The 25,585-nt window shown below is 43.8% G+C and overlaps 1 long non-coding RNA gene across 1 annotated transcript; it reads left to right on the top strand.

Annotated features, from left to right (window-relative positions):
• Positions 1-208: 208 nt before the first annotated feature.
• LOC131279630 (uncharacterized) lies at positions 209-25,585 on the top strand. The gene is made up of 3 exons (XR_009187026.1): positions 209-496; positions 933-1,042; positions 25,556-25,585. It is a non-coding gene; the product is annotated as an uncharacterized lncRNA (long non-coding RNA).

The following is a 25,585-nucleotide window of genomic DNA, read 5'->3' as shown; positions in this document are numbered from 1 at the left end:
CTGAGAGCCCTTTGACTCAGTTCATGCATTAGCTGTATTGTCAGTTTGGAAGTGTTCTCTCTCTCTCTCTCAATCTCACTCACTCGCCTCAGCTTCTTTCCTGGGTGTAATTCTTTTAAACTGTTTTAAAAACAAAGATGTAGCAGGCCTGGAGTAGTTGAGTATGACATTTCTCTGTTATTTTGAAATCTGACCCATAGGAGGCCTCCAGGCACGTGGTGGAGGCTGACATAATCCAGTTACGATGCAGGATTAAGGGAGCTGACGTCTTTCAGGAACAGGCAACTCCCTGGTCTACTAATGGATGACACACACAAGGTCCAGGAGCTGAATCAGTAGAGAAAGTGCACTTGGCAAATGCAGAGTGGGAAGGAAATCCAGGCCCTGTAAAAAGACACAACGTGTCTCAGGAGCAACCAACTACTGAGTAGAGCCTCGACTGAGCACTGCACGTGAGCCAGGCCCTGGGCCTCCTGCTGGAGACACCTTCTCTGCAGTAAGGAGACTACCTTCATCTAGGGAGGGAAGGGCTTCTTAGAAGAGGGGACATTTGGGCTGGGCCATTAAGCATGAATAGGAATTGGCCAGGCAGACAAGGGGAGCGGAGAACAGCATGCGGAAGTATGCAGGAGTGGATTGAGGGGCCTTGGTCTGGTGTGACCGGAGAATGTGCATGTGGAAGGCAGTGGTGGGAACCGAGGCAGGAGCGGGCCTCCTGGCCGAGGCAGATGAGGAAGGGCCTTGTCCATCTGATAAAGAACTTGGCCTTAAAGCAATGGGCTAACCTGGCAGTGTTGAGATCAGGGGTGTGACTCAGTATTTCAGAAAGATTATGCAAGTGGCCTGCACAAGGATAAATTACTGGGGTGAGACTCTGGTCAAAGAGATCGGTTAGGGGTCCACTAACTTCTCACATCCTCCTCACTAAAAAGATGCTCCAAAGGAATGACCCAACATCCCAGGATCTTCAGCTATGAATACGGTTTGACTGAGAGCATCTGCCTTCTCTTTTCGGGGCATGACTTGTCAAAGCAAGGATCAGGTACGTGCTAATTAAAAAGAAAGACAAAAGCATTGAGCACACTTGAAAAAGGGGTGGGGGCAACAGGGTCCTAGCTGGAGGTGGCAAGATTCCGGCCTTCATAATTCAGTGCCAGGAACCATGGGTGGGCTAACGAGAAAGCCCTAGAGTGTGTTCAGGCCGGGGAGTCAGCGATGTGTGGACACATCTGATGGACCAGAAGAGGTGGCTAAGGAACCTCCTAGAGAGAGCATATCCTAGGGAAGAAAGAGCCTGTAAGAAAGTTCTAAGGCTGGAAAATTCTAGCACAGTGAGGGTTCTGCTACTCCAGTTTGTCTCTAGACAAACCCTGCCCTGGGTTTCTGCCTTGAGTCCCCTGGTGAGCAGGAGGCTGTTGGTGAGGGTGGAAGCAACTTGGAGCTCACACAGCCCTGCTCTGGGGCCCTTCTAACAGAGTGTAGCAGAGATGGGGAGACAGTCCCTCTCCATCCACCTCTGGCCCCTGAAGGCTGAGGATGGTAACCAGCAAAGATCTGCAGGTCACGTTCAGATCCTCAGAGAGCGGAGCGGGGCCACAGCAGGCCTAGAGCAGAGAGGCCATGCGGGAATGCCCCACGGCATCTTCCCGACACTGGCCATGGACATGGGACCCTGGGCTTGCTCTGAGCTCTGAGTTGCTGGGGGAGTCAGGCAACCAGAGCGGGGTAACATATTTCGCGCATGCTCAGAGTAATGGCAGGACTGCCTCACCAGAAGTTTCCGTTTGTCAAGTTCTGAATGAGCATTGTTCCTACATGGAAATGTTGATCATCACAAGGCCATCCGATATTTAACTAGAACAGGGAGAAAACTTTGAAGACGGCCTCTACCACCATGATTTGACATTATCTTCTCCGAGCATAACAGCTTTGAATGGCAGACTGTAGAGTAAGGGTTTTCCCAGGGTTCCTATTGTTCCCAGTTATTTACATGCTTCCCATTGCCTCTGTTATTTCCCTACCCGCCTTCTCAGGAACCAGCCCCACCTGTGTGCAACATTTAAGTAACCTGGAGTATTCAAGTACATAGTCATGATATAATCTTGGAATAGCCAATATCAAAACCAGGGCCCTGGACAAGATAACAGGAGGAACTCTTCCTCCCTTTTATTTAATGGGTTGTCATGGTGATGGGAAGTACTTGGAAATGAAAGGAATCTAGGGGAATGATTATAATGGGAGAGTTTACAAAATCTTTGTGAAAGTCTCCATGTCTGAGTTGGGCATGAACTTGGGTGGTAGATACCATGTGACCAATAAAATCTCCTAAGACTTTCCAGCTCAGACTCTCTACTCCAAGTTCCCTTGGAGTCCAGCTTACTGGATGGGTGTAGAATAAAAGTTATAATCAAAATAATGCTTTCCTTCCAGTCTCAAGCTGAGAACCATGTCACAAACACATAACTCAAATATTGTTGTGCTAAATCAGCAGGTTGATAAAATTGGCCTTCTTTCTCTTCCTCAAGCATGCCAACTTCTTCCCCTTGCCTTTTCAATTGCTATCCTCTTTTACTGGAACACTCTGAGCTCAAATCTTTGTACAGTTCTTACTTAGCAAGCAGGTCTCAGCTCAAATGTCACCTCCTCAGGGCATGGAGGTGCTTCTGGGGTGCAGGCAATGTTCTAGTTCTTACCTGGGTGGGGGTTATGCGGGTGTGTTCACTTAGGAAAAATTCATTGCGCTGTACACTTGTGACTTGTGCATGTTTTTGAATGTGTGTTCTACTTGAATGAGAAAGCTTATTTTACAAAATGAGTCAACTCCTCAAAGAAGCCTTCTCTGATCACCCTGTTCCCTACCCTCTCATTCTCGTGTTATCCTTATTTGTGTCTTTGAGCCACTGAAGCTCTGTCAAGGCATCTTGCCATGTATGTGTCTACTTGTTGGTTTCCGTTCCCCTTTTCTACCATGTAAGGGCCGTGCAAACAGCATGTTCTTTGCTAAATCCCCAGTGTCTCTAGCAGTGCCCGGCGAAGTGCAGAAAATAAGAAAGTGAAGGAGTGAAGGAGTGAATCACAACTTTCCCCCAGCTCCATTCCACATTATCTGCATACTTAGAATGTGTCTCTGGATGAAGGACGCAGAAGTCTCCTTTAGTGGGTCACATAAAACAGGGATTCTCGAGGTCTGTGAAGCTGCAGTGCACTCAGCTCGGCGAAGCACCATCAATCTCTTCCATTCCTGGAGTCCTTCAGCCCTGAGGCCCTTGCAGGTCATTCTGTTATTATTATGTTAAGAATAATTCCAGGGACTAGATTTGTCTAAGCTAGAACTCAACTTTTGGATAATGTTAAGGATGGAAGGAAACAGAGAAGGATTTCCTTTCCTCTGTGCTTATGAGAGAAGTGCACTTGCGTGTCTACCAAAACACACACACACACGCACGCACTGGCAGACTGCAAGGGGGAATCAGAGAATCTTCTGTTCCAGGGACCTGAGACCACTCTGGTTTTTAATGAGTGCTAATTACATGGGTAGGTTCTGTTGGTGAAAACTCAAGCTATATACTTATGATTTTTGTGTTTTTCTATTCCTATCTTATACTTTAATTAAAAGATTTTAAAATATGTTGCAAATCCAGCTATATCTCCATAGGTCACTATGGACACAAGAAGTCTTCTACTAAGTTTCCCTCATTGTTGATATTTTATTTTTTATTTTTTTTAAGATTTATTTCTCTCCTCTTCCCACCCCCCCTCCCCGTTGTCTGCTCTCTGTCCATTCTCTATGTGTTCTTGTGTCCAGTTGTATTTTTGTCAGCAGCACTCAGAATCTGTGTCTCTTTTTGTTGCATCATCTTGCTGTGTCAGCTCTCCGTGTGTGCAGCGCCATTCCTGGGCAGGCTGTACTTTTTTCACACGGGGCAGCTCTCCTTACGGGATGCACTCCTTGCGCTTGGGGCTCCCCTACACGGGGACACCCCTGTGTGGCAGGGCACTCCTTGCGCGCATCAGCACTACACATGGGCCAGTTCCACATGGATCAAGGAGGCCCTGGGTTTGAACCCTGGACCTCCCATGTGGTAGGCGGATGCCCTATCCATTGGGCCAAATCTGCTTCCCCATTGTTGGTATTTTAAAACTGGGTAGTCAGAAGGTTGCCTTCTTTGAAACTGTACTGACCCAATGGAGGTGGCCCATTTTGCCAAATGACAGATTCAAACTTCTATTTATACTGCCACAGTAGAGAACCAGTTATATCCTTACCTAGGTAAAAATTTCTTGATCACAATTCTCTGTGTCAAAATAATTTAACCTTGGATGCTGCTACAATATACATAACAGGGACATAAAAGTACAGAAAAGTCAAACACTCCCATTTACTATGGGTACGGAATCTCTCATTCAGAGCAAAACTGTCTGCTTAAAGCTCATAAACGGCTGGAATTGAACACAATAATATATGTGAAACGAATTAATTAGCTTGCACACTGATCCTCCCCCCCACCCACCCACGCACACAGAAGGTCCAGGAGTCTGTGATGCTCTCCTCATAGTTGTAAGATATGAATCAATTAGGTCCATTAATGAAACTCTACTGTGATGTGCAATTTGGAAATAATGATGTCCATTCAATTCCACACAAACGTCCTGAGTCCCTGGTTGTGCTGGTCACTAAAAGTACCAAGATGACCCTGCCCTACAGAGTCAGCCTAACAAGTAATCCTGTCCTCCAAGACAGTGAAACTTTATAAACAAAATGTGAAATATCCATACACTAGAATATTAAAAAGGAATCAAGTACTGAAACATGCTACAACACGAATGAACCTTGAAAACCTCATGCTAAGTGAAAAACGCCAGTCACGAAAGACCAAATATTATATGATTCCATTCAAATGGAATGCCCAGAACAGGGAAAATTAAAGAGAAAGTAGACTAGCGGTTGCTCAAGGTTGGGGGGGAGAAATTGTTTAGAGAGTTGCTTAGGGCTGGGTAAGTAGGTAAGAGCGGAAGGGTAAGGGATTTCCTTTTAAGGTGTAAAAATGTAAACTTGACTGTGGTGATAGTTGCACATATCTGTGAATATACAAAAAGCCACCAGATTTTATGCTTTAAATGGGCAAATTATATAGTATGCGAATTATATCTCAATAAAGCTGTTAAAAAAATAAAAAACAATCACAGTGTTTGGGGCAAAAGAAAAATAAGTTCGACATCAAGTGAGAATTATCAGTGTTTCAGAAAAACTGCATTTACTGATTTTCAAAAGCTTTTCATATTTACTTATTCATACATCTGCCCTTATTTCCATGTTAGATCTGCTTTCTTGAAATACTTCCAAATAAACTAAAATCAAACGTGTTTTTACATTTTCTGTGGGAAACTACTGGAGAACCCTTTGGAAATCACCTGAGCTTCACCAGTTTTCCCTCAGAGCCTTTCCAGGAATCAAAGAAATTGCTGGTAAATATAGATACAAATAATATTTTAAAATTAAGTGGGAAATGGTTTTATTCTAACCACTCCCTCAGATCCCAGGCTCCCTTCTCCACAGGCTAAGTACATCAGAAATACCAAATTCGCAGCACCTAAAACAAAGACCCAAGTCAGTTCATTCAGAAGGGACTGAAACAACAGTAAGCTTCCCTCAGTATTTGCCTTAGCACTAGCAGCTGGGTAAGAGAGCAGGCACATCTGGGGACAGGGCGTGGGGGGTGCATTTCTTCTAGAAGAACTAAAACATTGTACACTTAATGTTTCCAGACAAATGCAATGGCTGAGGCATGTACCTCTGCCTCACCTTAATAGGCATTTTCCTGAAAATAAGGTAGAAATCGCACTGAACTGTGTTAAGTCAGAAGAACTGTTTTAGAAAGCAGGAGTGGGGCGGGCACAGAATCAGGGAGACAATTTACCGTGGGTTGGAGCTACATTTCCAGATTTGGGGCAGCGGTTGGAAGTCCTTTCCCAGAGCAGAGAGGGGAGGACACGCTCCTGATGTCAAAGACAAATTATCAGAAGAAAGAAGAGTCCTGCCTTCCACAGATGTTTTTTCCATATTCCAAATTCAATGCCTAGAGGTAATACATATATGGGAATTGGGTAAGGTTAAAGGAAAAAGGGAGTAGCAGAAGAGATGGAAAATGTGTCTTTCCTACAGGTATTTAAAAATATACATTTTTTAAAGTCTCCTATACAGAAACTGCTAGTTTCCTACCTAAAATCCAGACTCCACCTTTTCTTAGGACCTGAATTTTATTAAGAGCAACGGCCCACTTACAAGACTACATTTCAGGAGCTGCTGTGGCTCAAGTAGTAGTTGAGCACCTGCTTCCTACATGGTAGGTCCTAGGTTTGGTTCCAGTGCCTCCTAAAAAACAACAGCGACAACAACAACAAGCAAAACAAACAAAAAAACCACCTCAGGTTTGCTGATGTGGCTCAGTGGTTGAGTACCAGTTTCCCACATACTAGGTCCCAGATTCAACTCTCAGTTCCTGGTACCTTAAAAAAAAAAAAAAGGGACTTTGTCCTCACACATAAGCAAAACATATTAATTCAAAGTATGATTCTTTTTATCATTAATAAAATAAAACAGTCCTTGAAACTAGATGTCCCAGCCTCCCTTGCAGCTAAGTGTGGTCACGTGACTGTGTTCTGGCCAATGAGCTAAACCCTGTTGTCAAGGAAATGGAAAGGAGTAGCTGACGGGAGGAAAACCAATAGTATCTGCTCCTCTCCCCAACCTTAGAAAGCTCAGGTATAGTGGGAGAGACAGGTGCATAACACAGGTTGCTGTGTGGGTCATATTCTACTCTGTACACAAGGCTGCGGGATTTCATGTGGGAATTATTAACTCTACTGTTGAAGGTATTTTCCTAATATTACATAAGCAAATGGATTTTAGAGCAATGCCTAGTCACCAGCTGTGTGACTTTCAGCAAATTAGTTCACCTCTCTGACCTTGGATTTTCTCATATGTGAATGGAAAAGTATAGCTCACCTCAGAACTGCAGGGAGAACTCAGTGAGGTTAGTTATTTAAAGCATCCAGCGGGGAAACAATCACATGGCACATCAGCTAGACCTGGCATCCTCCTGCCCATCTTCTTATGTTCTTCAAGAACTAAAGGCCATTATGCAGAGACAAAGAGGCTGAAGGCTGAGAAGGATGGGGTCTGATGAACTGTTTACTTGCTTTCATTCTCGAGGCAATTTGATAAACCGCTCAGTTGAATAGGAATCTGTTTCTGCCCTCCCAGTGAAACCAGATCCTGTTCGGAGAAGAGGGAATTTCTCTACCATTAATAGAACACTCATTTATTAATGTGAATCGGTCATGTCGGCGGGTGAGGCTGGAACTGTCCCCTATCCCACCACCGTGCTAAAATTAGGAACCAGGGAGTGGGGAGCAGAGAAGGAGGGAGTTCAGGATTTTATCGTCTGTTTTTGTGCACTTGGCAAGTGTCCCATACACTTCAGTGCCTTGGCGTATGAGGCCAGCTTGGTCAGGAAAATTATCCAGGCTCTTCGGGGGTTTGGACAGCGAGGGAATAATGCCAGATTGCTGAGCGTGGAGCAAAGAAAGCATCTTTATCTGGAGCAGCCCCTCCCCCAAATTACAGGCATGTTCCCAGAGGAAAAAAACACACAGGGCCTCTCTCTGGGACCACCCAGATTGAGAGTCAAGTATCCAGCAGAGACCAATCAAACCTCAAGTGAACAACCTCCATTTGTGCACAGTCCTAAGCCAGCTGTGAACTGCCACCCTTCAGGCTCCCGTGCAGCAGCTCAAAAGAATCACGGTGGCACCATCTGCCAGTTGACAATAATTTCAGCAGCATCACCCAAAAGAAAGGTTGATGCCTTGTGTGAGTATCTTATTTCAGTGATTTTGTGAGTTTTCAAGCCACGAGTTGGCAGCAACCCGCCAGCTCCCTCACAGCGGCGCTGACCTCCCCCCACCTTGCCTACTTCCCCACCCTGCTCCAACCACAGCGGCTTGCACCTCTCAGCCTGCCGCATAATTTTTCATTTGAAAAAGCCTAAAAATCCAAAGCTGGCATTTTTTGAAAAACATTTTTTTTCTTTACCTTGAATATTTTTAAATGGAAAGTAGAAAAAATGAAAATATTAATACTGTTGATGAGAAGTGTGGGATTTATAACTTGAACATATTTGAGAAAAATGACAGCATTTATCAGTGGTGTTGAAAGTGGCAAATCTTTAGTCTAGTTGAACATTTAGCTAGTTGACCATGTTTTCAATGTTGAATACAGGAACAAAGTTAAAGAACATACACGAAATGTTGGATTTAGAGCATCAAAGAGTGTGGCTAAAAGACAAGGCATTATTTGAGACTGCAATGTGATTCAGCCGTTAGGTGTACAATCCCCACCTTACAGCTAGTATGTCTGTCTTCAACTCAAGTGCACTAAACTTTCAGGAATGTGTACATGTATAAAATTAGGGGATTGCCTGCAATCCCGCCTTTTCCATACTTGTGGTCAATCATATCCTTGGGATACCCCAAGGAAATAGCCAAGCCAGCAGAGGCCCAAGCAGAGGCTCGGCAGAGAGCACAGGAACCAGGCCTACGTACAGTCGATTACAACAGACTCAGATGCCAGGCCAGAAGGGCCCAAGTCATCGCAGCCAGGAAGCCCTGCCGGTGGGAAGGAGACTCAGGAGCTAGCCTTCCGGGCTGGCAGGAAGCGCAAAGGGGTGACCTGGGAAGCCTCCACACAGACGGTCCAAACAAACCTAAATGAGCCTTCACAAGAGTCTCCATGAGTTTTGAATGGGTCGTTCTGGAAATTTCTTACTTGAAAGAAAATGTGAAATGTGAAATATGGCTCGTATTGGTGTGGTCTGGAAATCCCTAGTTAAGACAATACGAATGTTTTTTCATAGCCAATTCTAGAGTGGTGCTTTCCAAGAGAAATAAAGTGTGAGAATCACATATATAATTTTAAATTTTCTCAAAGCCACACTGAAAAGGTAAAAAAAAAAAAAATTTAATTTTAATTATATTTTCTATACAAAGTATTGCCATTTCAACATATAATCGATCTAAAAAGTTATTAATGGGATATTTTATACCGTATTTGTTGAACAAAGGCTACAAAATCCAGTATATATTTTACACTTAGAGCACATCACAATATGGATGCTAAATTTTAATTGAAAATAGTCGATCTGTATTTAGATCATAAAAGTTACAGCTGAAAACTAGACTCATACTCAGATTGTTCCAAGCATACTTAAAAGTTTTCCAGTGACTGAATCAAGTGTTGGTTTCTAAATTTAAATTGATAAAAATTTAGCAAAGTGAAAAACTCAGTTCCTCAGTCACACCAGCCACACTTCAAGTGCTCAGTAATCACTGGTGGCTCGTGGTTCCCCTAAGGAACAGTGCGGTTCTAGATTATCGACTGCACGGTTTGCTATTTTCACAGCAGAACTGTTCACTCAGGAGTGGATGGTAAATTAACAGAAATAATCCTTTACATTTGCAGACTGCTTTGAGATTTATAAAATGCTCTCTAAACCCAACGGAGTTAATTTCCAAATGCTAACTATCTTGTGGCCGTGTATAAGAATGTCCTTATTTGTACAAAATAAATATCTACAAATGACTCTCAAAAAATAAATAAATAAATAAACCCAATGGAGTGTGGTGGACAGAATATGGGCTTTGATAGGAAATATATTTGGGTTTGAACTCCAGCTCTCTGACATCTCCTGGATATTTGACTTTTCATACTAGCCTTGCCCTGCCTCAGTTTCCATATATGTAGAAAGAAGTTGATAATGAATGCCCCACCAGGCTTATAGGATTGATTTGAGCATCAAATAAGATGATATATGGAAAAATGATTGAAAGTTATAGAGAGGTGGTTGTCATCATTACTATAACTATATGAGGCAGGCGTCATCCTTGTTTTATAAACAAAGAAACTCCGTCTCAGAGAACTGAACTGAATAACCCAAAGTCACACAGTCAGGAACTAGCAGAGGAGCCAGAATGTATCTTCTAACACCAAACTGGATATTTTTTCCATTATCATTACACTCCACTCTAATCTGAAGACTCTTAGAGGTTAAGTAAAGAAAATAAATTTGAATCAAGAAATTAGAACTCAACATGACAAAAAATGATGGGAAAAAATTTAAAAGCCCCAAACTGCTCCAAAAATAAATACTGACCAAGAGAGGAATGCTCAGCAATGTCACACACAGATTTAAGGCTGGTTTACCAAACTATTTCTCAGGACTGAAAAATGTCAGAGTTTGCTCAATTGTTTTCAAACATAGGTGGGCTATTTGTTCCCTCTAGGAATATTATCACCCTCTTGAGGAGACTCAGAACTTTGTGGATATATTGAATCAGAAAATATTTCTAGATTAGGAATGCTCTAAAGACAACTATTGTCTTAAACTAAAGGTTTAAATATAAGAATTGCTTCTTTGTACAAATATGAGAATCTTGTTGTTTTGGTTTCCTGAACTGACTTATCTTGAAGTCAAAGGTGATGGTTTATAGGTAAATCTTTCTGTCAACACAAACTATCTTCTAGGGACCAGGCATTGTGCTAAGTCCTGGCAGGGAGGAAGAAACAAAATAACAAAAAAATGGATACAGTCCAGTCCCCCTTCCCACCTCCTCACTCTCAGCTGATGTCCTTGCTTCTTACTTCATGAGAAAAATGAAAACACCAGAAGACCACCTCGCCATCTTCCCTGCAGCTGGACCCGTGTGCTCTGCCTTCTCTCCAGCTGCAGCAGATGAAGCTTGCCTGCTTGCAGTCTGGGGAAATCCCCTCCACCTGTCCTCTGAATCTGTTCCCTCTTGGCTACAAAAGGACTTTTCAATCATCATATCCTGCACCAGACTTTTTTCCCTATCTACTGAATCGTTCCCATCGACATACAAAATAGGCTGCAATATCTCACATCTGAAAAATACAGGGTTCCAATATGACCCAGCTATTCCTCTTCTAGGTATATAAACACCCAAAAGAACTGAAAGCAGGGACATGAACATATTTGCACACTGATATTGGTCATGGCATTATTCACAATCACAAAAGGTGGAAGCAACCCAAAAGTGTCCATCAGGGAAGCGGCTTTGGCTCAACTGATGGAGTTTCCACCTACCATCTGGGAGGTTCAGGGTTCAAACCCAGGGCCTCCTGACCCGTATGGTGAGTTGGCCCATGCACAGTGCTGATGCGCACAAGGAGTGCCATGCCATGCAGGGGTGTCCCCCGCATAGGGGGGCCCCACGCGCAAGGAGTGTGCCCTGTAAGGAGAGCTGCCCTGTGCAAAATAAAGTGCAGCCTGCCCAAGAATGGTGCTGCACACACAGAGAGCTGACACAAGATGACACAACAAAAAAAAGAAACACAGATTCCCAGTGCCACTGATAAGAACAGAAGCAGTCACAGAAGAACACACAGTGAATGAACACAGAGAACAGACAACTGGGGGGGGGGGCAAGAAATAAATAAAAAATAAATCTTTAAATCAATCAATCAATCAATAAAATAAAATAAAAAGAGACACAGATTCCAGGTGCCACTGACAAGAATGCGAGCAGAAACAGAAGAACACACAGCAAATGGACACAGAGAGCAGACAACTGGGGGGGGTGGGGAAAGGAAATAAATAATAAATCTTTTTTTTTTTAAGTGTCCATCAACAGGTATATGGTACATACATACAATGGCACATTATTCAGCTGCAAAGGATGGAAGTTCTGATACATGCAAAATTGATGAACCTGAAGACAACATGTTCAGTGAACTAAGCCAGGGAGAAGGACAAATTATATCTAGGGCACATAAAAATGTTTGGATATTTTCATAGTGGTTAAAATTAAAAACAACAACTGAGGGAGTGCTGAGTTCCTAGCCAGGGGAGCTCTATCACAGTCCCTAAAGGAACAGCAACAATCCCCCAAGTCCAACGGCAAAGACCAAAAAGGAAGGAAGGTCCAACAATGAGCCCTTGATACTAAGACTATACTTCTAAGCCTGTGCACCTGAAATAAGAACAAGGCCTAGAGCTGCAGGGTGCCTAAGAGTTACCTCCTGAGAGCCTCTGTGTTGCTCAAATGTGGCCAGTCTCGAAACCAAACTCAGCATGTAAATGTGTTGCCTTCCCCCCAACGTGAGACATGACTCCCAGGAATGAGCCCCCCTGGCACTGAGGGATTACTACCAAGTACCAGCTGATGATGTAACTAGAAAATGACCTTGAATAAAAGGGTCAACTCGGACCAGCAGAATATCTCAGTCTACATATAATACCAGGAGTTAAAAATGCTTTTTGACCTGAATAAAAGGGGGAAATGGAAAGGACAAATGAGTTTATATGGCTATGAGTCTCCAAAAAAGCCGGGAGGTTATCAGAGGGGTTGCCCTTATGCACACCTGAGCAGAGTCCCAAAGACAAAGTAGATACAACCCCAGGTATTAGTTCTCCTGAGGGCTACAGAGACCCACAGGTTCTATGATCATGGCAGATGGAGTTCAGTGCCATGTCAGTTGGCCCCGCTTTGGAGTTTGTGTTTCTGTGTGATGGAGCTGGGCTCAGATGTGATCTTTGTTCACAAGCCTCTCCTGTCACTTTTACCGGAACTGTAGTTGGTGCTGGGATTTAATGTATACCCAGGGGACCTGAATCTCTGGACTGACCATGTGATAGCCTAAACCTAACAGACTTGCAACCCCTACACTCTGGTTTATTTGACTTACCCCAGCCAGCTAACATGGAGATGAAGAAGGTCAACCACCACACCAGGGAGCCAAGAGTGCCTACAACTGAAAGCAGGAGAATTGCATCCAGCATCCATGTGGAATCTAAGCCCCCTCTTGATATAGATGTGGACACAACCATTCCAAGGTCCACAGGATGGAGGAATAGAGTATGGATTAGAGTGGACTTACTGATATTCTATTCATGAACTATTGTGATTAGTAATCAAAGAAAATGTGGCGTTGGTGTGGAGAAAGTGGCCATGGTGGCTGCTGGGGGTAGGGAGTGGAAGGAAGAGATGTGATGTGGGGGCATTTTTAGGGGTTAGAGTTGTCCTGGGTGGTGCTGCAGGGACAGTTACCGGATATTGTGTTTCTTCCCATGGCCCACTGGGTGGACTGTGGGAGAGTGTGGGCTATGGTGTGGACCACTGACCATGAGGTGCAGCGGTGCTCAGAGATGTATTCACCAAATGCAATGAATGTCTCATGATGATGGAGGAGGTTGTTGTTATGGGGGAAGGAGTGGGATGAGGGGGTGGGAGGTATATGGGGACCTCATATTTTTTAATGTAACACTAAAAAAATAAAGCCAAAAAAATGAAAAAAAAAATTGTATGATATCACTGATATGAAATAATTGGAACAAGCAAATTCACAGAGTCAGAAACCAGAATACATGTTACCAGGGGCCAGAGTGTGGGTAGGGAATGAGGTGTTATTGCTTAAATGGTACAGAATTTCTGTTTGGGATGATGGAAAAGTTTTGGTAATGGATGGTGGTGATAGTAGCATAGCATGGCAAATGTAACGTATACCCTGAATTATGTATCAGAATATGGCTAAAGGGGAAATTTTAGGTTGTAAAGATTTTACTAGAACAAAAAATTTTTAAAGAAGACATAGGACTGTACAACACAAACAATGAATCCTACTGTAAACTATGGACTATAGTTAAAAGTATAATTATAATAATATTATCTCATTAATTCTAACTAAGGTACCACACTAATGTTGCGTCAATATTAGGGAAAACTGTATGGGGGCTTTATGAGAGCTCTGTATCCTCCTTATAATTTTTCTGTAAACCTACAACTTCTCCAATAAAAAATAAAATTTTAATTTTTTTAAAAAAACCTAGCTCCACTCTCTCTTTTACAGCAAAACTCAAGAAAGAGTTTCTTCACCAAAAGTTATTTCTAATTTCTTCTGAAGGGCTAATTTGCAAACTGAAGTTGTTTGGATGATTGGCTTGCAGTAATTATGGTGTACTGACTTAGTTTCTAAATTTAGAGAAAAGTTGAGTCTGCTTTTATAATAATAAGAAATAGTAGAAGTATTAATGAAAATGACACTTCTATAATTAAAAAGTCAAATTCTGAAATAACAAGCAGAAATGAAGGGTAGCAGTTAGCAGCTACATAGTTTATAATTCTCACAGCTGGTTATTTTATAAAATACTACTTATTGGGATAATGCATAAAATTCTGAGAGTCATAAAAGAAAAGTATTAACAGATGCTATGATTTTTATGTGTGATATTTTTAAAATTTTAGAAAATAGTAATTTTTGTTATCCTTATCAATGTATTCAAAGAAATTTTGTTTTGATTTGAGGAGGAACTACAGATTTTGAATATAACTGACTCCATGTTCTTTCCTGGAAGTTTTTAAGGGTTGATTTTTGGTAGTATCTCTTTGGTATAAAATGTTTTATGTAGCCAAGCTTCTCAAAGTGCTAACTCAAAACTAAGTATAGGATCCAAAATTATCTGCTATTCGTTGTATGTATTCTTTGTGAAGAGTGGCTTCTGAAAAATAAATTCTACTCCAATTTCAAAAAAAAAAAGAAAGTTTCTTCACTTCCTCGTACCTAACTCTTTATTAAACCAGCTCCACTCAGGTTCCTGCCTCCATCATTCCTTTTATCAAGGTCAGAGATGACATTCTCGTTGCCAAACTCCAATGGTAAAATTCTCCAATAATCTGCCCTTATCTCCCTCCATGTCTCATGACTATTTGTCACACCTGATTGCTCCATCCTCCTTGCAACATTTTTTCATTTGGCTCCTGGAGCCTCACATCTCCACGTTTCTTCCTCTCTGATTCACCACTGCTCAGGCTCCAGTTAGATCCTTTCTTTCCAAACTCTAACATGGAATGTTCCAGATAGGCTCAGGCCTCTCCTCTTCTCTAGGTGACTTTATCCATTCTCATAGCTTTGAAAGTAATGTTTACCCTGATGATTCCCAAATATGTATCTCCTGCCCTGACCCATCCCCATATATTCAAATGCCTGCTTGACAATCTCCATCCAAAACAGAACTACTGAGTGCCCACAGTCATCCCCACCAAAACTTAGATTTCCTATATCTGTTGAATGACACCATTATTCACCCAATTGCTCAGGCCCAAAATCTTCGGAAGTAGCAAAATCATGATCTCTGATCGCTTTTTGCTTTTCAAATTTGGAACGCAAATTACACTCAGAATTCTAACTACAAGGGAGTTGGAGATCATATTTCTCATACCCTATTCACAATCCAATGGTAAATTCTAATGATTCCACCTTCAAAATATATTCTGAATCTAACTACCCCTCACCTTCTCTATCAATAGACGCTGTCCTAGTCCAAGCCACCATCAACTCCACCCGGACTAGAAGAGCCTCCTAAATGGGTCCCTGATTCCAAATTTGCCCCCTTACAACCTATATTCTCCACACAGTAGTCAGTGTGATCCTTAAAATTAAATCAGAACACATCATGTCTCTGCCTCAACCCTCCAACAGCTTCCCGTAGCCTCTCCCAACATTGCAGAAAAAATAAATAAGAGCTGTGCTTGCAGGAGAAATGCAAGAGTAGCAAACCATGACCCATGCCTCATTTCTGCCTTCTAAATCTAGGTGAGTAAAAGTGATTGGTGGAAACTAAATTCCAGCTGCAGGACAGGTTGGGGAAAATGAAGTCTTTGTAAAGGAAGGCCCTCAAAAAAAGGTGGGAATACATATTAAGGCCAGTCCACCACATCCCTAAGATGTTCCTAATTTTAGGAGCAACTGGGGAAATTTGAATATGGCCTATATGTCATGTGATATTTAATCAATATTAAAATTCTCAGGTGTGATAATGGTATTGTGATTATGTATAAGAAGGTCCTTGTTCTTAAGAGATGGCATGAATCTTTCATTTAATGTCAGATTATTCAGAATAAATTCAGAAAGGAAGAATGTTAACAATTGGCAAGTCTAGGGACATGATCTATGGGCATTCATTATACTATTCTTTTAACTTTTCTGTTGGTTTGAAATTTCTCAAAATAAAAGTGAGGAGAGAAAAGAGCTGGGGAACAATGACTAGTTCTATTTATCTGCAAAGCTGCTCTAACTTTTGATTGCTTCCTTTGTTGATGCCACATCTTAAAAATGTATGCTCTCAGAAATGCATGTATACAATATTATCATCTCCAAGTAACCGAATGGTGGTTTAGGCTTCTCTTCTTCCCTTTCCCATTCTTTTGATATGTTCTGAGAAACTACAACTGTTCTGAGGAACTGCTGACACACCCCGACAGGAGCAACGATGAAATCATGATGTCAAATGCATGACTTATGTGCCACCAGAACCCCTCCTGCATCAATGGCAATCACCACTAATTAGCTAAGCTACTCTTTTTTTTTAAAGATTCAGTTATTTATTTATACCCCTACCCCACCCCCCTCATTATCTGCTGTGTCCATCCACTGTGCATTCTTCTGTGTCTGCTTGTCTTCTCTTTAGGCAGCACTGGGAACTGATCCTGGGACCTTCCAGAGTGGGAGAGAGGTGCTCACTCTTGCGCCACCTCAGCTCTCTGGTCTGCTGCATTTCTTTTTGTCTCTCCTCTGTGTGTCTCTTTTTGTTGCATCATCTTGCTGCACCAGCACTCTGCTTGGGCCAGCTCTCCATTCAGGCCAGCTTGTCACGTGGGCCAACTTGCCTTTACCAGGAGGCCCAAGAAAAGAAGCCTGGACTTCCCTTATGGTAGACAGGAGCCCAATCACTTGAGCCACTTCCCTCAAGCTACTCTTTCTTACTGAACCTCATCATGCCTTAGAATCCTTCTCAGCACAGCTCCCTAGGTAGCCAGGATATGAGATGAGACCTTTGCCATTCATTTAGACAATTGTCTACTTTGGCAAAAATTAGAAAACTAATATTGTCAAGAGTACCTCTGAGACAGCTGTGAAATAAGAGTACCAAACCTGGAGCCTAAATGCCTGAGTTCAGGAAGTGGATGTGCCTCAAGCAGCTGAGGGCCTGCTTCCCCCCTACAAGGCCCCAGGTTCAATCCCTGGTACCTCCTAAAAACAAACGAATGAACAAATGAAAAAAACAACTTGGGGGAGCTGATGGATCTCAGTGGTTGAGCATCAGCTTCCCACATCTGAGATCTTGCATTCAATTCCCAGCACCTGTACCTCAAAAAAAACACAGAAACCTGAGTTCAAATTCCCGCTCTCTCACTTCTTGAATCTTGGGAAAGCCTCTTACAGTTCTTTGACCCTCAGTTCACAGGGCTATCTATCAGGTGGTTGAAATGAGATAATGGATACTTCATAAATGCCAAAGACATTTACATATGAAGAGTGGGGTTGTGAACATTCACTCTTGGAAAAGCCAATTACTAGAGTCTTGATTATAATTTAGACTAGAAGATGAGTTCAAGGAGCCTGGAGGATTGTTTGTTTGTTCAAGCCAATCCAGACGCAGGGCAAATTCTGAAGGCTCCGGCTGTGTCCCTGGCTGGTTCTACATTTCCCTGGTCTCTCAAGACCTCACAGGGCTCCGTTTTCAGACGTGTTCGCTGCTCACTAACCTTGCGGCCTTAGGTAGCATTTACATGCTACTGACTCCCAAAATTTAGAAGTGTAACAAAAGATCTTTAAAAGGGAACTGGAGCCAAGGCAATAGATATCACATAGTAGAGTGAGGCGCCAGATGCAAAGGAGTATTTTCAAGGTGGGTATCTGAGAACAGCTTAACTTGGGCCCTTCAACACTGTTAATCAAAGGCAAAGTGATCCAGAGATTGAGGGGAGGAAGGATTTGTGAAAGATTTTCTTTGAAGAAACCTGTGCTATGAAAAGCCCCTCTCCCCGAAGAAGGGAAAAGATGGGGGAAATCCCTCCTTAGCTCAGATCTAGTGAGAGATGACTTGAAGAGCTGATCTGTGTCCTATCAGGAGGGAGGTGCCTAATAGGCAGGATTCTCATTCCCACCTGGGGAGTCTAAAGGTGAGAAGTTGCTAAAGCAGTGGGGGGTAGCAGAGAAAAGGTAACTCCTTGGGGATCAGCCAAGAGCAGGCAAGACGAGGTCCTTGCAGAAGAGAGTCATCCAGGAGCCTCTCCATTCCTGATCAAACGTTCTGCTTAGTAATGTGATGGGACTGCAAGAATGCAAGTCGGTGTGGACTGAGCCACAGGAAGACCAGTGGCGGTGGTGGAAGAGGCTGCCTCACACACATTGAAGATGTTGCAGAAAGCAGCCCAGCTGGGAGCCGCCAGAGAATTCACCACAGGACCAAGAAAGACTCAGCTTTCAACATTAACCAGCCCCAGAAAGAGGGACATCGTGTCAGGACAGACCAGCCAAGTAAGAACTTTCTGATCCCTTTCCACTCCACCCTCCAGTCTCCAGCCCTGGAGGGGTTAAAAGCCCAGCTGAGGAGGAGATGAGCAAGAAAGTGAAAAAAGGCAGCCGTAACTTCCCCCAGTGCAGGTGGTCTGCCTGCAGCAAGCCCTTCCTTGAGGGGTTCGAAGGTGGGGAGATGGGGGAGCATTGGGAGCAGAAGGAACATTACCTTTCCTTGAAAATGTAAATACTGATTAATAAGCTGAACGGAGCATTCTTATCTCTGAACCAAGACTACAGTTGCCTACTTGAAGAAAACCACAGAACTGTCTGATACCTAGGAGGGACCAGAAGAGTCATGGTGCCTGCCGAAGTTTTCACCCACGGGCAGGGAAAACTGTTCCTCCACCAAATAAATGTTAAAAGGACACTGGGAGACAAAAATGAAGTGGCATTCTGATTGTATCCCTGGAGATGTGCTTATTCACCACACCTGTCATAGTTTTATCATAGGCTTCTTAGAATTATCGTGGCCAAAGACAAATTCTTGGTTTCCATCCCCCGGACCTGCTCTTTCCACAGTATTTCCCATCTTGGTAAACAGCAACTCCATCATTCCTCTTGGTCAGGCCAAAATTCTTCAAGTCGTCTTTGAATTCTTTCTTCCTTTTATATCCTAGATCCAAACTACGAGCAACTCCTACATGCTCTACTTTCAAAGGTTATTCTGAACCCACTACCTGGTCTAAGCCACAGTTGTGTCTTCCTGGATCCGCCATGGCCTCTTTATCAGCCTCTCCGCTCCTACCCCTCACTCCCTGCTGTCTGCTCTCACAGCAGCCTGCGCAACAACTACAAACCTCGTCGGATCCGCTCAAAACCTCCACTTCTAAACTGGAAGCAAGGCCAGTGCCCTTCAAATGCTTTCCTGCTCTGGCCCCTCATTTTCTCCAACCTCGTCTCCTACTGCTTCCCCCCATTTCGCCCTTATCCGGACACACTGAACTATTGGACTCCTTGCTTTTCCTCAAACATGCTAAACACTCTTCCAACTCAGGACCTTTGCTCCTTCCGCCCAGAAGTCTTGTCCCCAATCGGCTTCTGCCAAATACCACCTTATCAGAGTAGCCTCCCTAACCACCCACCATTAAACAGCAACTCCATCTTCTCTTCTCCCCACTCCCCTGTATCTCCCCACTCCTGAACCCCCAATCTTCCTCATCTCACTGTAGTCAGGTCCATGTCACATAGAGCCACCTGGAATACTGTATATTTATTTGCTTATTTGTTTTCTGCCTCCCCCTATCAGCATGTCGGCTCTCCGAGCCTGGGGCTTTTGTTTTGTCCATTGTTGTGGGCACTCGAGAGTTTCTGAATGAATATTTATTTATATTAAAATGCTTGGGAAGCAGATCTGGATCAACCAGTTGGGCACCCACCTACCATAAGGGAGGTCCTGGGTTTGGGTCCCTGTGCCTCCAAGAGAAGACGAGATGACACTACACCACTGCAACAGGCAGATGCCTAAACAAGCAGATGCCACAAGCCTGCAGACGCCACAACCCATGGGGAATGGATGTGGCTCAAGCCATTAGGCACTCGCTCCCAAGTGGGAGGTCCCAGGTTCGGTTCCCAGTGCCTCCTGGAGAAGGCGAGCAAACACTGAGCAGACAGACAAGAGAACCATCTGGGCTGGGGGGGAGAGGGGAATACAGTTTTTAAAAATAAAAGGTAAATATTAAAGAAAGAAAAAAGCTTATAAGGATTCTAAGCCAGCTCTAATCATGTTATAGGAAGAAAAAAAATCTCCCACAGCCCCTGCTGTCTTTGAAAACAACTTCTGAAATGGAGTGGAGCCTCCTCCTGCCTCCCCTCCCCACATCTCAGCCCTCAGCAGTAGCCCCTCCCACCCTGGGAGCCTCTGCAGGAGGGCAGAAGGGGTGGCTGGAGCCCTGGGGTCCCTCCTTGGACTTGACTGATGCCTGCAGACACCAGGGCTCCCCAGCCTCTGTTCTGACCGCCAGACAAGATTGTCTGCCTCTGTTAATTTGACTTGAGCTCTGTTTAATTACTAACTTGGTAGTTGCTGCTCTCTGCTCAGCTGCTTGTCAAGTATGTGGCACTTTTGATAATTTCAGGGCTGGAATTTAGTCTATTTTTGTGATCAAAAATCAGCCTGGAGCCAGAGTTTCCCTTTTATTCAGAAAGACGAAACAGACGGCACATCAAAGGCGGGCATGCTGTAATTTGGTCTTTTCTGATACATAAAAAGCAGGCCTCTGCATACTGGCTGGTTAGTGGCACTGGAAACCTTCTACTGAGCCTGCAAATCTGAGGTCTATACATTCAGAGCTTTAGTTTTGTCTCCTGTGTCCAGCTGGGTCAGAAAAATTACGCAATCACATCACAGTCAGAGCCAGCCAAGGGGGACCTTGAGAGCCTGGTGACTTGGTTCCAGAATTGGCTCAACAGCCTCCGGGCTCAATGACCTGAACACTTCCCAGAAATAATTTTAGCTGGATTGATGAATCCCATGCATTCATTCAAACCAGCATTTACCGGGTGCCATCTAGCTATCAGGCAGAGGGATTACACAAGTGAGAAGACTCCATCCCTGTCCTGTCCTCAGGGAGACAGCAGATGGGGAAACAGACCACATCAACCCAGCCATTGTAACCACGGTGTGCAGAAGGCAAACTGGGGGCATGACGCTAAGAGGGCACAATCCACTTAAAGGCTGGTGTCGCCATTTCCGAGGGTTGCCACAACTAGATGGCTTAGGCCAGCAGAATCGTATTGTCTCACAGTTCTGAAGGTTAGAAGTCCAAACTCAAGGTGTAGGATGAGGGTGTGAAAATAAAGAAGTAGGCTCAGCCTGTTAGATTGAGGTAAGATACCATGGAAAAACTAAATGAAGCCCCTTGATAAAATGGGCATGATGGGAATCATAGCTAAAAACCATTCAGTTTATTACCACATGCCAAGTACTTTCTCCTTAGATCTTTGTGGTTCAGAGACCATAAGTAACCTACCCAAGATGATCTGGCTGGGAAGAGGTGAACACGGGAATCTGAAGGCAATTTGTAGACTTCAGAGACTAGCACTTAGCCATCACAATGCCTTGCCAGGGCTTTGCAAATACTGAACGAACTAATAGGCATGAAAGTGCTTTGCAAACTGAAAGCCGCTGTCCAAAGGTGGCCGCCGGTGTTTATTAGTTTTGTTACAAGGATTCCCCAAACAGAAGGTTTTTTTCTTCTTAATTAACATTTGACAGTGCAACCCTGGACATTTCCTCCCAGGTTGGGAGTAACAAGCAAGAAAGGCTGTGAGAGAGAGGCAGAAATCTCTCTGGATTAAAGCAAAGAAGTCTGAAACTTCCATGAGTCACAGCGAGGGATGAAAAATGATCAGGTCAAATCAGACAGCCCTTCCAAAAGCTTAGCTTGTGCTGGCACCTGCTGGTGCCCATGATAGATGTGTCAGCTTCATCCAAACCTTATCCCTTGGAGGGTAAAAGCCCAGGGCACTTGTAAATATGAAGCATTGGGGCAGGGGGTTTCAGCTGTTTTAAAATGCTGGGATGGGAAGCAGACGTGGCTCAACTGGTAGTGTTCGTCCACCATATGGAGGGTCCAGGGTTCAATCCCCAGGGCCTCCTGACCTGTGTGGTAAGCTGGCCCACACACCATGCTGCCGTGTGCAAGGAGTGCTATGCCACACAGGGGCACTCCCATGTAGGGGTGCCCCATGTGCAAGGAGTGCTTCCTGTAAGGAGAGCCACCCCGCATAAAAAAAAAAAAAAACCAGCCTGCCCAGTAGTGGCATCACACAACAGAGAGTTGACACAACAAAGAGACATAGTTTCCCTGTGCCACCTGACAATGCAAGCAGGTGCAGAATACACAGCGAATAGACACAGAGAGCAGACAACAGGAGAAAGGGGAGAGAATAGATAGATAGATAGATAGATAGATAGATAGATAGATAGATAGATAGATAGATAGATAAATAGGTAGGTAGGTAGGTAGGTAGGTAGGTAGATGCTGGGAGACTCTTTTTTAACCCGAGAAACTGCAGTACTTTTATAGGAAAAGCATCAGCCCAGAATTCACCAAGAACCACCACTGGGCCATGCATGGTGCCAAGGGTCTCATCCAACCGCCAAGCCCATACTCCCACCAGCTCTGCAAAATGGCCTCCTCCTAATTTTAGAGATGATTTGACAGGGATCATGTAACTAACCAGTAAGTGGCAGCCCTAATTTAAGGCCAAACTTCAATTTAATTCAAGACTTCAAGTCCTAACTCTCCCGCTGGCTATGTATATGACAAGAAGTTTTGTTTTGATTGATTCATGGGTTGATACTACTGCCTTATTCCAGAAGATTTTTTTTTGTCTTTATTTTTCTAATGTTACATTCACCTACCCCCTCAACCCACTCCTCCCATATCAACAACTTCTTTCATCATCATGAGACATTCATTGCATTTGGTGAATACATTTTTGAGCACTACTGCACCACATGGATAATGGTTTACATTATAGTTTACACTTTCCCCCAGTCCACCCAGTGGGCCATGGCAGGACATACAATGTTCAGCAACTGTCCTTGCAATACCACCTAGGACAACTCCAAATCCCGAAAATACCCCCACATCATATCTCTTCTTCGCTCTCCCTACCTTCAGCAGCTACCGTGGCCACTTTCTCCACATCAATGCTACAATTTCTTCCATTACTAATCACAATAGTTCCACAGCAGAACACCAGTAAGTCCACTCTAGTCCAAACTCTAGTTCTCCATCCTGTGGACTCTGGGATGGTCATGTCCACTCCACCTCTGTATCAAGAGGGGGCTTAGATTCCACATGGATGATGGATGCAATTCTCCTGCTTGCAGTTGTAGGCACTCTAGGCTCCCTAGTGTGGTGGTTGACCATCTTCACCTCCCTGTTAGCTGGCTGGGGTAAGTCCAATAAACCAGAGGGTAGGAGTTGCAAGTCTGTTGAGGCTCAGGGCCTGGCTATTACATGGACAGTCCAGAGATTCAGGTCCCCTGAGTATACGCCAAGCCCAGAGCCATCCACAGGTCTGGTAAAAGTAACAGGAGAGGCTTGTGAACAAAGATCACATTTGAGTCCAACTCCATCACATTCAGGAACACAAACTCCAAAGTAGAGCCAACTGACATGGCACTGAACTCCATCTGCCATGACCGTAGTACCTGTGGGTCTCTGTAGCCCTCAGAAGAACCAATACCTGGACTTGTATTTACTTTGGCTGTCTCTGGGACCCTACTGAGGCATGCGTAGAGGTGACCCCTCTGATGACCTCCCAGCTCTTTTGTGGAGACTCATAGCCATATAAACTCATTTGTCCTTTCCATTTCTCCCTTTTATTCAAGGTCAAAAGCATTTTTAACACCTGATATTACGTGTGGGCTGAGGTATTCTGCTGGTCTGAGTTGACCCTTTTATTTAAGGTCATTTTCTAGTTACATCATCAGCTGGTACTTGGTAGTAATCCCTCGGTGCCAGGAAGGCTCATCCCTGGGAGTCATGTCCCATGCTGGGGTAGGGTAATGCATTAACATGCTGAGTTTGGCTTTGAGAGTGGCCACATTTGCACAACATGGAGGCTCTCAGGAGGTAACTCTTAGGCACCCTGCAGCTCTAGGCCTAGTTCTTATTTTAGGTGCACAGGCTCACAAGCATAGTTGTTAGTATCAAGGGCTCTATTTAATAGTGCTGTTTAAATACTTATCTGCAAGTAGAAAGGTGTAACTCAGTGACTGAGTGCCTGCTTCACATGTCCAATGTCCTGGATTTAATCCCTGGTACCTCCAAGAAACAAAATTCTTATCTGGACCCCAGAAAAAGCCAAAGTACATACAACCCTAGGTACTAGTTCTCCTGAAGGCTACGGAGAGCCATAGGGTATATAGTCATGGCAGATGGATTTCAAGCCTGTGCCATGTCTGGGGGCTCTACTTTGGAATTTGTGCTCCTGAGTGTGATGGAGCTGGACTCAGATGTGACTTTTCTACATATGCCTCTTCTGTCACTTTTACTGAACCTGTGGTTGGCACACTAGGGATGGTCCATACTCAGAAGACTTGAATCTCTGGACTGTCCATGGGCCAGCTGGGCCCTGAGCCTCAGCAGAGTGGAGACTCCTACTCTCTGGTTCACTGGTCTTACCCAGATCAGCTAACAGGGAGGTGAAGATGGTCAACCACCACACCAGGGATCCAAGAGTGCCTACAACTGTAAGCAGAGGAATTGCATCCATCATCTATGTGGAATCTAAGCCCCCTCTTGATAAAGAGGTAGATAAGACATCACCATCCCAGGCTCCACAGAATGGAGGAATAAAATACGGACTAGAGTGGACTTACTGATATTCTACTATAAAACTATTGTGACGAGTACTAGAAGAAATTTTAGCATCGAGGTACAGAAGGTGGCCACGTAGTTGCTGAGGGTAGGGAGAGGGAAGAAGAGATGTGATGTGGGGGCATTTTTGGGATTTTGAGTTGTCCTTAATGATATTGCAGGGTCAGATGCTGGACTTTATATATCCTGCCAAAACCCACTGAATTTACTGGGGGAGAGTGTGAACTACAGGGTAAACCATTATCTGTGTAGTGCAGCAGTGCCCCAAAATGTGTTCACGGAGTGTGATGAGTGTGCCACAATAATGAGGGAGGTTGTTGGTGTGGTAGGAGTGGGGTGGGGAGGGTGGCAGATAGGTATACAGGAACCTCTTATATTTTTTTAATGTAATATTTTTGTGTGATGTATATATCTTCAAAAAAATGCAGTTTACAGAAATGATGTGGTGGGGGGTGGAGAATGGATTATATGGGAACCTCTTATGTTTTTTGTTTTTTATGTTTTTTAATGTAACATTCCTTGTGATCTATTAACTTTAATTAAAAAAATAAATGAAGTGAAAAAAATTAATTAAAAAAAATTCTTTTCTGCAAAATGGGAGAAACTCTTCCCAGAGTGTTTGCAGAGATCCTAAAAAAGGGGTTGGGTCATAAAATATAAATATTAACAACCTTTAAAACCTGGGGATCTGCTACCCCATAAAATATATCTTTGAACCTCATGGCTCCAAATAGAAACAAGACCTCAAAGGTGCCACTTACTAATATGGAAACCTCTGCCCTAGGTCACTTGTCAATGAATCTTCACACCCTGG

Source organism: Dasypus novemcinctus, chromosome 8, assembly GCF_030445035.2.
Source record: "Dasypus novemcinctus isolate mDasNov1 chromosome 8, mDasNov1.1.hap2, whole genome shotgun sequence".
In the NCBI taxonomy this organism is placed as follows: domain Eukaryota; kingdom Metazoa; phylum Chordata; class Mammalia; order Cingulata; family Dasypodidae; genus Dasypus; species Dasypus novemcinctus.
This window is presented reverse-complemented; position numbering and strand designations above follow the sequence as displayed.